Here is a 17,106-nt window from a genome sequence, read left to right as displayed (position 1 = left end):
TGAATAAATAAAGATAAGCAACAGATAGTACACCCAGATGATCAAGATGTTATAATTATCTGACCAAGATTTTAAAGCAACCATTGTAAAAATGTTTTGACAAACAATTATAAACACACTGGCAACAAATGAAAAAACAAAAAGTTTCAACAAAAAATTAGAAAGTTTTAGAAAAGAAATAGAAGATAAATGAATAGCCAGATTTGGAAATTTTAGAACTGAAAAATACAATACACAAAATTAAAATTTTAATCAATGGACTCAATAGCATAACATAAGAAATAGAGGAGATAATTACCGATCTGGAAGATAAAGCAATATAAATCATCCAATAGGAGCAACAGGGAGAAAACAGACAGAAGAAAAGGAACAGAGCTTCAAGGACCTGTGGAACTATAACAAAAGATTTAACGTTCATGCCATCAAAGTCCTGAAAAGAAAGGAAGCAAAGGGTGGGCTGGAAAAGTGCTTAGAGAAATAATGGCTACTTTAATTGCTGAAAGCGTTTCAAATTTAGAAATACACATAAACCTACAGAGTCAAGAAGATAAGTGATCTTCAAACAATATAAACCAAGAGAAATGCACGCCAAGACACATCACAATTAAATGTATGAAAACTAAGAGAAAAGCTTGTGAAAAAGCAAGAGAAAAATGTCACCTAACCTATAGAAAAAAAAAGAATTCAAATAATTGTGAATTTATCATCAAACAACCATGGAGGCAAGTGACAGTAATTTTCAAATGCTGAAAGAAAATAATTTTCAATCCAGAATCTTGTATCCAGCAAAAATATCTTTCAAAATAAAAGAGACATCAAGGCATTTGCAGATGAAGGTAAAATAAAAGATTTTTTTTCCGGAAGACCTAACCTAAAATAATGGCTAAAGTAAGTTCTCTAAACAGAAAGAAAATGGAAAAAAAATAGAACCTTGTAACATCAGGAAGAAAAAAAGGACAAATATACAAGCAAAAATATGAGTAAACGCAGTAGATTGTTCTTGCCCTCTTGAGTTTTCTAAATGATGTTTGGCAATTGAAACAAAAACTAAATGTCTTATATGGTTTTAAATGGATGTGGTAGAAATATGTAATGAAATTCTATTATAAATGGGGGAGGGTAAAGGAACATGAAGGGAGGTAAGGATTTTGTACTTCTTTCAAAGTGGTAAGATAATGACACCAATACACTGTGATAATTGTGTATATGTAATGTAATACCAATAGCAACCAATGCTATACAAAGAGAAACACCAAAAAATGCTATGTATTAATCAAATTGCATCCAACAAGATCTAACTGGGATTTATAGAACATTCTACCTAACAATAGCATAAAACAGATTCTTTTCAAATTCCCAAATTGCATAATCAAGCAGACCATATTCTGGCCATAAAACAAACCACAACATCTAGAAAATAACCAAAATTATAAAAACCCAAACAAATAGAAATTAATTGAAATTATACAGAGTATGTTATCCAACCAAAAATGAATCAAATTAGAAACCAAAAACAGAACAGTAACATGAAAGTCACCAAACTCTTGGAAGTTAAACAACACACTCCTAAATAATCCATGGGTAAAATAGGAAGCCTTGAGGGAAATAAAAAAGTACATTGAACTGAATAAAAATAAAAATGCAACATATTAAATTGTGTAGAACACAGCTAAAGTAATGCCAAGAGGAGGTTTTATAGAAAAAACGGGAAAAGTCTTAAATCAACTATCTAAGCTCTTATCTCAGGAACCTAGAAAAGGTAGAGCAAAATAACCCAAAGCAAGCAGAACTATGGAAATAACAAACAGAGGAGCTGAAATCAATGAAATTGAAAAAAAAAAATGGAGAAAAAAAATGAAGCAAAGAATTGGTTGTTTGAAAAGATAAAGTTCAAGGAAGCTTCTAGCAAGACTGACATAAAAAAAGAGTGAAAATACAGACTACCAACATAAGGAATGCAACAGGGAATTATGCCATAGATCCCGTAGAAATAAACAGGATGGTAATGGAGTACTACAAACAACTCTACACATACACTTCACAAGTTATACAATGGACCAATCCCCCTGAAAAATACCCAAGCTACCACAACTCACCCAACATAAAATAGATCATTTGAATAGCCCTATTACTAAATTGAGTTTATAATTTTAAAACTCCCAAATAGAAGTCTCCATGTCCAATTTCACTGGGGATTGCTTATAAATGTTTATAGAAGAATTAACACCAATTCTATACAATCGCTTCAGAAAACAAAAGAGGAGGGAACACTTCCCAGTTTACTTTATAGAGCTAGCATTACCCCAATATGAAAATGAGACAAAAACAGAAAGGAAGAAAGAAATAAAACTAAGAACAATATCTCTCAAAAATATAGATGTAAACATCCTTAACAAAATATTAGCAAATAGGATTTAACAAAATATAAAAAGAATTATACACAAAAACCAAGTGTAGCTTATATCAAGGATACAGGGCTGGTTCAATGTTCAAAAACCAGTTAATATAATCCATCATACTAAAAAACTAAAGGAGAAAGTCACATGATCATATCAATTGATGCAGTGAAAGCATTTGACAAAATTTAACATCCATCCATAATTAAAACTTTCAGAAAATAGGACTACAAGATAACTTTCTAAACTTGATAAAGAACATCCACAATAACCTACAGCTAAGCTGAATTCTTTGTCCCTAAGACTGGGAAAAAAGCAAGGATGTCCACCGTCAGCACTCTTTTTAAACACAGTGCTAAAAGTTTTAGCCAATACAGTAAGACAAGAAAAGTAGATAAAAAGTATCATATCACAAGAAAAAAAACTGTTTCCACTTGCAGGTGATGTGACTGACCACATAGAAAACTCCAAGGGCTTATGTCAGCAAGATAACTGACTAGAGGTTCCTACACTTATCCCTACCCACAAAAACAGACCAAAGCGATGAACAAACAACTACATTTAGACCAGAGCAACTAAAGCAGAGCTGTACAGTCTTTAGATAATGGATGAGAGAAACTGTGGAGCAAAGAGACTCAGGATGGCCACACAGAGAAAGGAATAAAACACGCTGCCTCTGCCACTCTGTCGTCCAGTCAGGATCAGCTCAGAACCAGGAAGAACTCTCTGTGGGAAAAAAGTAAGCAACAGGAACCCAGAAGCTGCCACTGCCACCACAGCCCGCTGTAGTCTTTGATAGTGGAGAATCTTACAGTACTTACAGGCCTGACCCCAGTTTAGGAAGCTGCCTAGAGTTTATACAGCTGCATTACTCCGTAGGAAGAGCCCACATTATTTCCCAAACCCCCAACGATCCAGTCTCCTACTAAGCTGCACCATCTTAAAACTGGAGCCATTATTACAGTGTGCCTGCTCTGGGGGCAGTATATACATCACAGTGAGGTTTCAAGAGTCACCAAAATAGGAAAGCTGGAAACTTGAAATGCTCTAAGGTTTTCATTACAAAGGTAAGAAAGAAAGATGGACCCTGAGGACACTGCCTCTCACTTTGACAAAGCCCAGACAATGAGTCACATCAAGTAACACATGGCTTGGAAAAGGAAGGAAAAACACTGGAAGGCCAACAGTGTTCTTATCACTGCTATACAGAGCTGAAAGCAATGCTAGAACTGTGGGTTAAAAAGAAACTAGTCAAGTTCTTCAATGGATGAATGGCTTATCTTCGCCACATAATCCTACTTAGCAATGAAAATAAACTGACTATGGGCACATCCAACACGTTGGCTGAATCACAAGGTAATTGTGGTGACAGAGGAATGCCAGTCCAAAAAAGTTACATAGTGTGTAATTCCACTTATACTGAACTTGTAAAATAACAAAATTATAGGAATGAAGAACATACTAGTTGCCAGGGGCTAAGGAGGCAGCAGAGGCAGAAGACAGCTGAGTGCAATTAGAAAATGGTGACAGGGAGGGCCCTCATGGTGACGGAAATGTTTTGTACCTTGAGTGTGGAGATGGAACCGTGAATGTGTGAAAAATTGTACAACAGTGAACACACACACAGACACCAAGGAATGCAACCAAAACTGGAGAAGTCTAAGACAATATCAATATCAATATCCTGGTTGTGAATCCACCTTTGCAAAATTATGACTGAGACAGTGAAAGAGATCTAACTTAACTGACTCCATCTTGCTTCTAACCTCCAAGTTGTCCTTGTTCATTCCATCTTGCTTCTAACCTCCAAGTTGTCCTTGTTCATTCCTGAGGGTAGGTTGAACTAACTTTGGGAGTAACTTAGTTTATAGTTTAAACAAAGACGGTAACAGCCCTTTCCCACAGCAGACCTCCTTCTTGCCTGGGGACTAGATTGCCTTTGTAGGATTAACATTAGCTACAAGATTAGAATTATGATTGAGGAGTCATGCAGCTGGAGGCTACAAGATTCTGACCCTCCGTAAACTGCTCCTAAGTGCCTGGGATATTTTGCAGACCCTACACTTGAAGGATCAGCTGGCCCCACTCAGATCAGTAAACTGACTCATCTGATATTGTGGCCCCCACCCAGGAAATGACTGAGCACAAGAAGGCAGCTCTGACTCCCTATGATTTCATCTCTAACTACTCAACACTCCTGGCTCACTGGCTTCCCCCCACCCACCAAGTTATCCTTAAAAACTCTGCTCCCGGAGCCTGCAGTGAGCTGAGATCGCAAGACTGCACTACAGCCTGGGCGACAGCGAGACTCCGTCTCAAAAACAAAAAACAAAAAACAAACAAACAAACAAAAAACAACAATTCTGCTCCCTGAATGCTCCGAGAGACTGATTTGAGTAATAATAAAACACCGGTCTCCTGCACAGCTGGCTCTGCGTGAATTACTCATTCTCTATTGCAATTTCCCTGTCTTGATGAATTGGCTCTGTCTAGGCAGCAGGCAAGGTGAACCCCTTGGGTGGCTACATTTGTGATAATGTACTATGTAGGTTTGCAAGATGGTAACATTGGGGGAATTTGAATAAAGGGTACACTCTGAATTATTTTTTGCAACTTCTTGTGTATCTATAATCATCTCAAAATGCAGTTTAATTTAAAAGAAAACCAGAAAACTGGTTCCAGTGCTACGTGTCCTCTCTTTGGATTCTTTTCTAGTCCACCATCAAAAGAATGTGGATGTGGCTCTAGATTTAACCCCTCCTACCTTTTATTATGTAATTCAAACATAAAATCTGTCTCAGGGCACAGGAAGGAGGAAGTGGAAATGATAAAGAAGATCACTTTGCTGAAATATAATCAGACCTATTTAGCCTGGACAGTGAAAAACAATGGCCCAACATACATGCCGTTCTGTGAAACTGAATGACAGAAACTTCACTTCTGTCCTGGGATTTGGTACCGCCAGTTACAAAACGGTAAGAATTCTGTGAGTTTGAGAGAGAAGGAGATTGACCAAAAGAACCCTAGGGGAAAACAATCCTTTCTAGAAATTGTTTTCAACATCAAATTTAAATTTTCCCCCAGAATTCCAAATGAATAATGATGAATACAATTTTTCTTTAGCAACATAACTCTCTAACTTGAGCACATGGTGGCAATGGTTGGGTTGGGGTAGACTCTTTTTGTTAAGCTTCAGTGATTACAGGCTCAAGTTCTACCAATTTATAATTATGCACATTTTTAAAGATTTTGAAACTTAATACGGATTATCTCTAGGAGACCTATATAAATTTACAGTCCTACCAAAAGTCACTGAAAGGGCTATTTTTCCATAAACTTCAAATGTATTGAGGGATTTTCTTTTCCTTCACTTGTCAATGTTTTACTTTTGCTAGTTTGAGTGGGGAAAAGGGAAATTCATTGTCAGATTGACTTTTATTTCTATTATCATTAATTTGCTTACTGGCTTTTGGAATTTTCTTCTTCTGAAAATTACCTGTTCATTTACTTTATGGCTCAGGTTCAAATGCTAGCTTCAATGTTTACTACCTATTGTAATCTTTGACAAATTACTTGACTTCTACCTATCTTCTAAAATTTGTTATTGGTATCAACAGTACCCAGTGCAAAGGATTATTCTGACGAATAAACATAGAGTACGGGGTACTAACTATAATAAATAATTGTTAGCTACTAATATTACTCCAATACCATCTTTTTAAGTTTTTCATTTTCTTAATGATTTATAAGATCTGTTTTATGTATTATTTTTGTTTTGTCTTTTAAATGAGATAGATGTGTTTTTCTTGGAGTATGGTTATTTGACTTTTAATTTGTTTAATGTGAAGTTTGGACATACCTGTTTTTAATTTGTTAGAGAGTAACTTTATTCACCCTTTTTACACCCCATGGTTCCTTCCTTTACTTTTAGGCCAAATAACAAATATTCATCTATATTCCTTTCTAATTTTTCTGTAGTTTTACTCACAGTTAACTCTTTATTCAAATTGGGATTTTGGTACATAGATATGTAGGAATATTTCATTTTTCACTCATGAACTTATTACTGTATCTCTGCAAAAAGAAAGGAAGTTATTACAAGAAGGATAGCCTTGTTGGAAGACTGGTCCACACAAGGGACTCAATGTGAACACACTATAATTCATTTACTCTGTTATTGGTGTATAAGAATGCTTTTGATTTTTGCACATTGATTTTGTATCCTGAGACTTTGCTGAAGTTGCTTATCAGCTTAAGGAGATTTTGGGCTGAGACGATGGGGCTTTCTAGATATACAATCATGTCATCTGCAAACGGGGACAATTTGACTTCCTCTTTTCCTAATTGAATACCTTCTATTTCTTTCTCCTGACTGATTGCCCTGGCCAGAACTTCCAACACTATGTTGAATAGGAGTGGTGAGACAGGGCATCCCTGTCTTGTGCCAGTTTTCAAAGAGAATGCTTCCAGTTTTTGCCCATTCAGTATGATAGTGGGTGTGGGTTTGTCATAAATAGCTCTTATTATTTTGAGATACGTCCCATGAATACCTAATTTATTGAGAGTTTTTAGCATGAAGGGCTGTTGAATTTTGTCAAAGGCCTTTTCTGCATCTATTGAGATAATCATGTGGTTTTTGTCTTTGATTCTGTTTATATGCTGTATTACATTTATTGATTTGCGTACGTTGAACCAGCCTTGCATCCCAGGGATGAAGCCCACTTGAAGCTTTTTGATGTGCTGCTGGATTCGGTTTGCCAGTATTTTATTGAGGATTTTTGCATCGATTTCATCAGGGATATTGGTCTAAAATTCTCTTTTTTTGTTGTCTCTCTGCCAGGCTTTGGTGTCAGGATGATGCTGGCCTCATAAAATGAGTTAGGGAGTATTCCCTCTTTTTCTATTCATTGGAATAGTTTCAGAAGGAATGGTACCAGCTCCTCCTTGTACCTCTGGTAGAATTCAGCTGTGAATCCGTCTGGTCCTGGGCTTTTTTTGGTTAGTAAGCTATTAATTATTGCCTCAATTTCAGAGCCTGTTATTGGTCTATTCAGAGATTCAACTTCTTCCTCGTTTAGTCTTGGGAGGGTTTATGTGTCGAGGAATTTATCCATTTCTTCTAGATTTTCCAGTTTATTTGTGTAGAGGTGTTTACAGTATTCTCTGATGGTAGTTTGTATTTCTGTGACATCGGTGGTGATATCCCCTTTATCATTTTTTATTGCGTCTATTTGATTCTTCTCTCTTTTCTTCTTTATTAGTCTTGCTAGCGGTCTATCAATTTTGTTGATCTTTTCAAAAAACCAGCTCCTGGATACATTGATTTTTTTGAAGGGTTTTTTGTGACTCTATCTCCTTCAGTTCTGCTCTGATCTTAGTTATTTCTTGCCTTCTGCTAGCTTTTGAATGTGTTTGCTCTTGCTTCTCTAGTTCTTTTAATTGTGATGTTAGGGTGGTAATTTTAGATCTTTCCTGCTTTCTCTTGTGGGCATTTAGTGCTATAAATTTCCCTCTACACACTGCTTTGCATGTGCCCCAGAGATTCTGGTATGTTGTGTCTTTTTTCTCGTTGGTTTCAAAGAACATCTCTATTTCTGCCTTCATTTTGTTATGTACCCAGTAGTCATTCAGGAGCAGGTTGTTCAGTTTCCATGTAGTTGAGCGGTTTTGAGTGAGTTTCTTAATCCTGAGTTCTAGTTTGATTGCACTATGGTCTGAGAGACAGTTTGTTATAATTTCTGTTCTTTTGCATTTGCTGAGGAGTGCTTTACTTCCAACTATGTGGTCAGTTTTGGAATAAGTGCGGTGTGGTGCTGAGAAGAATGTATATTCTGTTGATTTGGGGTGGAGAGTTCTGTAGATGTCTATTAGGTCCACTTGGTGCAGAGCTGAGTTCAATTCCTGGATATCCTTGTTAACTTTCTGTCTCGTTGATCTGTCTAACGTTGACAGTGGGGTGATAAAGTCTCCCATTCGTATTGTGTGGGAGTCTAAGTTTCTTTGTAGGTCTCTAAGGACTTGCTTTATGAATCTGGCTGCCCCTGTATTGGGTGCATATATATTTAGGATAGTTAGCTCTTCCTGTTGAATTGATCCCTTTACCATTATGTAATGGCCTTCTTTGTCTCTTTTGATCTTTGTAGGTTTAAAGTCCATTTTATCAGAGACTAGGATTGCAACCCCTGCCTTTTTTTGTTTTCCATTTGCTTGGCAGATCTTCCTCCATCCCTTTATTTTGAACCTATGGGTGTCTAACAGAGAGCCAAATCATGAGTGAACTCCCATTCACAATTGCTTCAAAGAGAATAAAATACCTAGGAATCCAGCTTACAAAGGATGTGAAGGACCTCTTCAAGGAGAACTACAAACCACTGCTCAATGAAATAAAAGAGGATACAAACAAATGGAAGAACATTCCATGTGCAAGGATAGGAAGAGTCAATATTGTGAAAATGGCCATACCGCCCAAGGTAATTTATAGATTCAACGCCATCCCCATCAAGCTACCAATGACTTTCTTCACAGATATGGATAAAACTACTTTAAAGTTCATATGGAACCAAAAAAGAGCCCTCATTGCCAAGTCAATCCTAAGCCAAAAGAACAAAGCTGGAGGCATCATGCTACCTGACTTCAAAATATACTACAAGGCTACAGTAACCAAAACAGCATGGTACTGGTACCAAAAACAGAGATATAGACAAATGGAACAGAACAGAGCCCTCAGAAATAATACCACACATCTACAACTATCTGATCTTTGACAAACCTGACAAAAACAAGAAACGGGGAAAGGATTCCCTATTCAACAAATAGTGCTGGGAAAACTGGCTAGCCATATGTAGAAAGCTGAAACTGGATCCCTTCCTTACACCTTATATAAAAATTAATTCAAGATGGATTAAAGACTTAAATATTAGACCTAAAGCCATAAAAACCCTAGATGAAAACCTAGGCAATATCATTCAGGACATAGGCATGGGCAAGGACTTCATGTCTAAAACACCAAAAACAATGGCAACAAAAGCCAAAATTGACAAATGGGATCTAATTAAACTAAAGAGCTTCTGCACAGCAAAAGAAACTACCATCAGAGTGAACAGGAAACCTACAGAATGGGAGAAAATTTTTGCAATCTACTCATCTGACAAAGGGCTAATATCCAGAATCTACAATGAACTCAAACAAATTAAGAAGAAAAAAACAAACAACCCCATCAAACAGTGGGCGAAGGATATGAACAGACACTTCTCAAAAGAAGACATTTATGCAGCCAACAGACACATGAAAAAATGCTCATCATCACTGGCCATCAGAGAAATGCAAATCAAAACCACAATGAGATACCATCTCACACCAGTTAGAATGGCCATCATTAAAAAGTCAGGAAACAACAGGTGCTGGAGAGGACGTGGAGAAATAGGAACACTTTTACACTGTTGGTGGGACTGTAAACTAGTTCAACCATTGTGGAAGACAGTGTGGCGATTCCTCAGGGATCTAGAAGTAGAAATACCATTTGACCCAGCCATCCCATTACTGGGTATATACCCAAAGGACTATAAATCATGCTGCTGTAAAGACACATGCACACGTATGTTTATTGTGGCACTATTCACAATAGCAAAGACTTGGAACGAACCCAAATGTCCAACAATGATAGACTGGATTAAGAAAATGTGGCACATATACACCATGGAATACTATGCAGCCATAAAAAATGATGAGTTCATGTCCTTTGTAGGGACATGGATGAACCTGGAAACCATCATTCTCAGCAAACTGTCGCAAGGACAAAAAACCAAACACCGCATGTTCTCACTCATAGGTGGGAATTGAACAATGAGAACACGTGGACACAGGAAGGGGAACATCACCCACCAGGGCCTGTTGTGGCATGGGGGGAGGGGGAGGGATAGCATTAGGAGATATACCTGATGTAAATGACAAGTTAATGGGTGCAACACACCAACATGGCACATGTATACATATGTAACAAACCTGCACATTGTATACATGTACCCTAGAACTTAAAGTATAATAAAAAATATATATACATTAAAGAAATTCACTTACTCATTCTCCAGTAGTGGGCTTTGGGGTTTTATTCACAGCTTTCTTCTTTTTAATTCTTTGGGATATTTTCCTGGAAAGAACAAGCAGTTTGTGGTCACACCTCTTTTGACACACCATTGCTAGTAAAAAATATGTTATCTACTTTTTTCTATAAATAAGTTTTAAAAATACCTACACCATAGCTTTCATTTTTAATTCTTGAATTAGGAGTAACAATATATACTTTTCAATTATTTGTTGATTAGCTATTTCATTTTCAATTATTCTTATTTATATCATTTTCTCATTTATCCATTGAGGTACTGAAGTTTTTCCTTTAAACTTAAATACAATTTTTTTGCGGTATGGCTGTTAATTACTTGCCCTCTTTCTCCTCTTTTAGTTTGTTTTCTTTATAAATACATTGTTAATGCTCATATATTCACACAAATTTTTAATTTTCCTTGTAATCTCATTTGTAGAATGCCAAAGATTTTAATATTTTTTCTCTGCAGATATAGGTGTTCTGCTTCTGTGCCAACAATTAGGGATTTTAAGTCTTACTTTTTTAATTACTTAACCTAGCTTTAATTAATTTGAGAGTATTCACCCATTTTTTCCCCAATTTCAGTCAATGGGATCTTATTAATAATTCTTTCATTAATATCATTGTTTTACAGAAATCATATAAGCCATACAGTTTATATCATGGTTACTTTGGTAAAGTCTTACTTTAAGAGTCTAATTTACAATTTAAAGTCTATTTTATTTAAATTAAAGTGAACTGATTCTAGAAGAGTTTGGAAGCTATACTTATTGAATAGACTTCACCATCCTTTTCTCTCTTCCCTTTCTCTTCCTTCTTCTCTCTGCTCGTCTCTACAGATTTTTAAAGGAGGCATTTAATTAAAAAGTAATACACAATGCAGCATTAATTTTTCATATTTTATAAGAAAATCTAAAAATGTCTCATAAACTCCATTAATCCTGGATGGATAATGTCTTCAGTTTGTTAATTTTATTAAAACAAGATCATTAAAATATAGCGGAATATTTGCTACTTTTTAATGAGACGAGGGGTAACTAACCATGAAAATCTTTTAGGCCATACACAAAAAATTCACTTATCTATGGTAAATTATTTCAAAGAATTTTTGACTATAAAGACATATTGGCCAGTCGTGGTGGGTCATGCCTGTAATCCTAGCACTTTGGGAGACGAGACGGGAGGATCACTTGAGGTCAGGAGTTTGAGACCAGCCTGGCCAACATGGTGAGACGCCATCGCTAATAAAAATACAAAAATTAGCTGGGCGTGGTGGTGCACCTGTAATCCCAGCTGCTTGGTAGGCTGAGGCACAAGAATCGCTTTAACCCAGGAGGCAGAGGTTGCAGTGAGCCAAGATCACGCCATTGCACTGCATCCTGGGCAATGGAGTGAGACTCCATCTCAAGAAAAAAAAAAAGAAGACATATTGCACATTTTTATTCCCTCCCAAAAAAATGTTCTATATTTGCTAATGTGCTCTGGGATGACGATTAGTTCTTAGATTTTTTTTTATTAAATAACACATTAAATCTTCTTTCTTAAGGTTGAAATAGATGTCCAAAAATATATCTGTCACTGTGAGATTTTGTTGTTAAAATGATAGAAGTGTGGCACCTACAAAAATTTCCTGAACACTTTAAAAGTTTTGGATAGAGTGTTTTAATCTGTTTAAAAATCTTCCAAATAAAATGTTTTGTAAGTTTTGAGCCTGATCGATTACAATTACATATCAAGAGCATATCAGAGGAGATTATAATGTACTGGTCAAATTTCAAAAATTATACAATTGGTAAAGGGGACTGAGAAAACCATACCATGATTTATGAAGAGGACCCAAAGACGGACTTCCCCTATGTGCATCAAAGCATCTCTATGAGGCATCCTTAGCTGCAGTTGACTGCGATGAAAACCATATTTCAAATTAAACTGAATGTAGAATCCCAAAGTTCACATTTCTAGGTCAAAAAGCATTAAATCAAGAAGGACCAACAAAAAAATCCAATAAAGCATATTCATACCATTGCTTTGAAAATAATTTGGTATTAATCACAATATATTAGAGAGAGCAGAGAGTTTGGGTTATTAATAAAGCTCTTATTTTTCAATTTTTAAATTTAATCTTCAGATGCTCTAAGAGTATTTAATAATGTATACATCATATTAGTAAAGCAATACATTCATATAGTAATAAATCAATAAATATGGATATATTTCTATGCAAATTCAAAAAGCTTTATTGATAGAGGTGCAATCAAAAAAGTTTGCAGCCACTATGAGGTTCCCCTTGTGTGAATCAGACAGGACAACAATACTGTCCTTGGTCATAAAGGTTCCTCAAAGAGAGTATGAAGAGTCCATCACAACAGCTATCAAAACTGGCTCTTGCCACATAGATTCAGCTTCTGTCTATAAAAATGAAGAAGCAGTTGGATGGGCTATTTGTCAGAAGATTGCAAATGGCACCGTGAAGACAGAAGACATATTCTTGACCTCAAAGGTGCCTAGTGCCCTATGGACTCATCTTCTACCCTCAGCCTCTCATTATTTTAAAAACACAAATCCAATATCATGACTTATCTCTGTAAAGATTTCCTGTCAGTTAAAGTTTAAATTCACTGGCCTGGAACATGGGGGGATAGTGTAGGCCTTGCCAACTGTTAAGTCAGGAACTGGAAAGGATCTGAGGTTTCTGCCCCAGTAGAAATATAATAGTCAGCTCCTGACAGTCATACTTGCTGACAATAGATAGACAGACAGTGGCAGAAGACACAAGGCCCCTGCCTCAGGAGCTAAGATGGCTCACTACTCTTCAAAAGCAGCAGCCAGAGCCCCATCTGGTGCCTCAATCCCCAATTCCCACAGGTCAACTCCATGAGGGCCAAAGGGCACCTGCACATGCATGGAGTGCATTCAAAGGGAGACACCACAAAATTAGAAAATTCTGATCTTACACAGAACCACTGCTGACCTGTCTATTCTCCTTTCCAGAGAGAGATCACTCACGTAATGTAAGCCATTCTTTTTCAGAGAAAGGAAGGACAGTCTTCCTCTTTTTACCTTAAGATATCTAAAGAGAGATTTGACCCTATTCTTCACTTTCCTGGAATTTCACCTCCTACAATGGCTGTAAATGCCTTTGCTCAGAAAACCCAGAATTGGCAGAAATATGAGAAGTGTGGGCAGAATTGTATCCCCACACTTAGATCTTTAGCCTCACCTCTCCTTTTCCTATGCTAATTCTAGCCAGAGGGGAAAACCTGTTGCTTTTTAAGACCATAGTGTTCTTCCAGGCCTCATGATTTTGTTTGCATTTCTGTTTTTCTTTCTCTCACATATCAAATAACTACTCAATGTCTTATCTTATATCCAGTATATCCTGTGCCATGTCCTCCTCCCTGCCTCTTGGCCTCTGGTACCGAATGTAGTCGTAGCACATATCACACTCAACGTTTCATTTTTCATTTGTTGTGCCTGGTATTTGTTGTGTTTCTATTGACAGAGTTGAGAATAGAAATGATGCTTCATTCATATTTGTATCCTAAACACATTGGGATTCAATTTATGTGGGTGAAATAAATGAATAAATTGTGACAAAACTTCAAAGACCATACACGATCTCGTTGATAAAATCCAAATTCCTGGCTGGGTGCAGTGGCTCACATCTGTAATCCCAGCAATTTGGGAGGCTGAGGCGGATGTCACCTGAGGTCAGGAGTTTGAGACCAGCCTGGCCAACATGGTGAAACTTCGTCTCTACTAAAAATACAAAAAATAGATGGTCGTGGTGGTGGATGCCTGCAATCCCAGCTACCCAGGAGGCTGAGGCAGGAGAATCACTGGAACCCAGGAGGCAGAGGTTGCAGTGAGCTGAGATCACGCCACTGTACTCCAGCCTGGGTGACAAAGTGAGACTCTGTCTCAAAAAAAAAAAAAAAAAAAATCCAAATTCCTTAGTATGTGTTTAAAGTGATCTGATTTCTACCCACCTTTTCAGCCTCATCTTCCACCACTCATCTCCATGCATTCTAGTCTCTGGTTGTGCCGATGAATTGCTACTCCCCAAGTGAATGCTTTCTTTCCACCTTGAAACACCATACAGAACATTGTAGAAGCTGCCTGAAATATTCCTCTCTGTCTTGGGCAGTCTTTCTATTGAACCTTAGGCATTCATCTAAAATGTCTCCACCACCTTGGCCTGATCTTCCACATGCTTTCTCTCTGTAGTTCTATGCTAACTTGTGTTACCTCAATTGAAGCACCAATTGCATTGAAATAATTATTTGCTTACATGACTATCTCCACCATTTAATATTGTGGTAAAGACCAAAGACAATTCATCTATTCATTTTTAATGGTGAATATAGCGTTCAGCCTACTGTAGGCTCAATGAATGAATGAATGAATGAATGAATAAATGAGTGGGTCTATATAAAAACAGTACCCAATTTTCCTTTTTTTCTTCATATATGTAAGATCTACTCATATGCTTACTGACTCCGATTTTCAAATGGCCTAAAATTGATCTTCTCAAATTTGCCTCCCTGGAGTAGTTAACACTATGAAACTATGCCAAACAAAAGTCAAAGAGTAAGTATGACTCGTTTTGACTCATTTTCCTGAAATGTCAATGAAAGAAATTGACAATATAGATAATATTTATATTAAAACTAACATGGTAAAACCAACAAACTAACTTTACATCCTAAGGAACTAGAAAAAGAACCAAACCAAATTTAACAGAAGGAAGGAAATAATAAAGACAAGAGAAGAGATATATAAAATAGAAAATATTTACAAAGGTAGAAATAAACAACCATGAAACAATGAGTTGATTCTTCAAAAAAGGGCAACAAAATTGAAAAACATTTAGCTAGCTTTACTAAGAAAATTAAAAAAAGATGACTCAACTGAAATCAGAAATTTAAAAACTTATTTAAATAAAAAACAGTATGAGAGAGTAGTGTAAAAAGTTGTATGCCAGCAAGTTAGATAACCTAGATAAAATGAACAAATCCACAGAAACACATAACCTACCAATACTGAATCATGGATGAATCTTTTTAAAAATTTTTATTTTTATTTTTAATTTCTGTGGGTATACAGTGGGTATATATATTTATGGAGCAAGTGTTAGTCTATTCTTGCATTGCTATAAAGAAATACCTGAGACTGGGTAATTTACAAAGAAAAGAGGTTTAACTGGCTCACAGTTCCATAGGCTGTATAGAAAGCATGATGCTGGCATCTGCTCAACTCCTGGGGAAGCTTCAGGAAACTTACAATCATGGCAGACGGGAAAGGGGGAGGGGCACTTCACATCGTTGGAGCACGAGGAAGAGAGAGATGTGTGTGTGGGGGTGGTACTACACACTTTTAGATAACTAGATCTTATGAGAACTTATTCACTATACAGTACCAAGTGGGGGATGGTGCTAAACCATTCATGAGAACTCCAACCCCATGATCCAATCACCTCCCACCAAGTTTTACCTCCAACACTGGGGATTACAATTGAACATGAGATTTGGGTGGGGAAACAGATCCAAACCATATCAGAGTACATAAAACATTTTGATACAGGCATGCAATGTGAACTAATGAATTATGGATGAATCTTGAAAACAATATGGTAAGCGAAATAAGCCAGGCATAAAAAGGCAAATATTGTGTGATTCTACCTATATGAGGTCCCTAGAGGAGTCAAATGTATAGATCAAGAAAGTAGACTGGTGGTTGCCAGGGGTTGGAGGAGGAGGGAATGGGGAGTTGTTGTTTAATAGGTAGAGAGTTTCAGCTGGAGAAGATGAAAATTCTCTGGAAGCGGATGATGGTGATGGTTGCACAACAATGTGAATGTACTTAATACCACCGAACAGCAAACTTACAAATGGTTAAAATGGTATATTTTATCACAATAAAAACATTTGGATATATTTTGCACTAATTTTCCAAGCCAAATCCAGGACTTCAGAGTCATATTGACCTATCTGGAAACTACCAACAGGCTACCACAGCTCCAGATTCCCCTGAGATAACTATTGACTTTCCTCTGCTGTTAGGTCCATTTCTGTATCAAAGTTTGATAAGCCATGCTGTAATAAGTAAAATCAATGGCTTAAGAGAAAGGGGGAGTGATAATTTTATTTCTCACAGGTGTTTGATTTTGAGTTGACCCCAGATGATGTGAAAGCCACTGATGGCCTCAACAGAAATTTTCACTATCTTGATCCTCCATTGTAAGTACTTCTCTGTGTGTCTCCTGTTGCTTTCTGTGATGTGTGGGGCAGAGGAACAGGTCCATGTACACCAATTCCAAGAGCAAGAAGCTGGTCTCAGGGTGAAGCAATGGGAGACCTCCTCCAGGGCTCTGGGGTCACACTGGGTAGGGGAGAACTAGACAAGGTTCATCTCCAACCCTTCCTGCTGAGGGGCTTTTATTGGCTCTACAAGTCAAATTTGATTCCTTAAAGGAAAGCATGTAATTCCAGTCAAAGCCTTGGTAAAATAACCAGGTTTTCCAATTGTGTCCTGTTACAAAAGAAAACAGATCTTATTGCACTTATGCAAATAACTACATTGCCATAAGTTAAGAGTACTCACAAATAG

At 36.9% G+C, this 17,106-nt stretch overlaps 1 long non-coding RNA gene across 1 annotated transcript in view; it reads right to left on the bottom strand.

Annotated features, from left to right (window-relative positions):
- The window catches only part of LOC134731499 (uncharacterized), a 94,388-nt gene extending 83,845 nt beyond the window's left edge, over positions 1-10,543 (bottom strand). The window contains exon 1 of the long non-coding RNA XR_010113805.1: positions 10,473-10,543. This is a non-coding gene — a long non-coding RNA (uncharacterized lncRNA). The remainder of the gene's footprint in view (positions 1-10,472) is intronic.
- Between the last annotated feature and the right edge of the window lie 6,563 nt (positions 10,544-17,106).

This window comes from Symphalangus syndactylus, chromosome 10 (assembly GCF_028878055.3).
Source record: "Symphalangus syndactylus isolate Jambi chromosome 10, NHGRI_mSymSyn1-v2.1_pri, whole genome shotgun sequence".
In the NCBI taxonomy this organism is placed as follows: Eukaryota; Metazoa; Chordata; class Mammalia; order Primates; family Hylobatidae; genus Symphalangus; species Symphalangus syndactylus.
The sequence above is the reverse complement of the archived record's forward strand: the minus strand, read 5'-3'. Positions and strand labels throughout refer to the sequence as shown.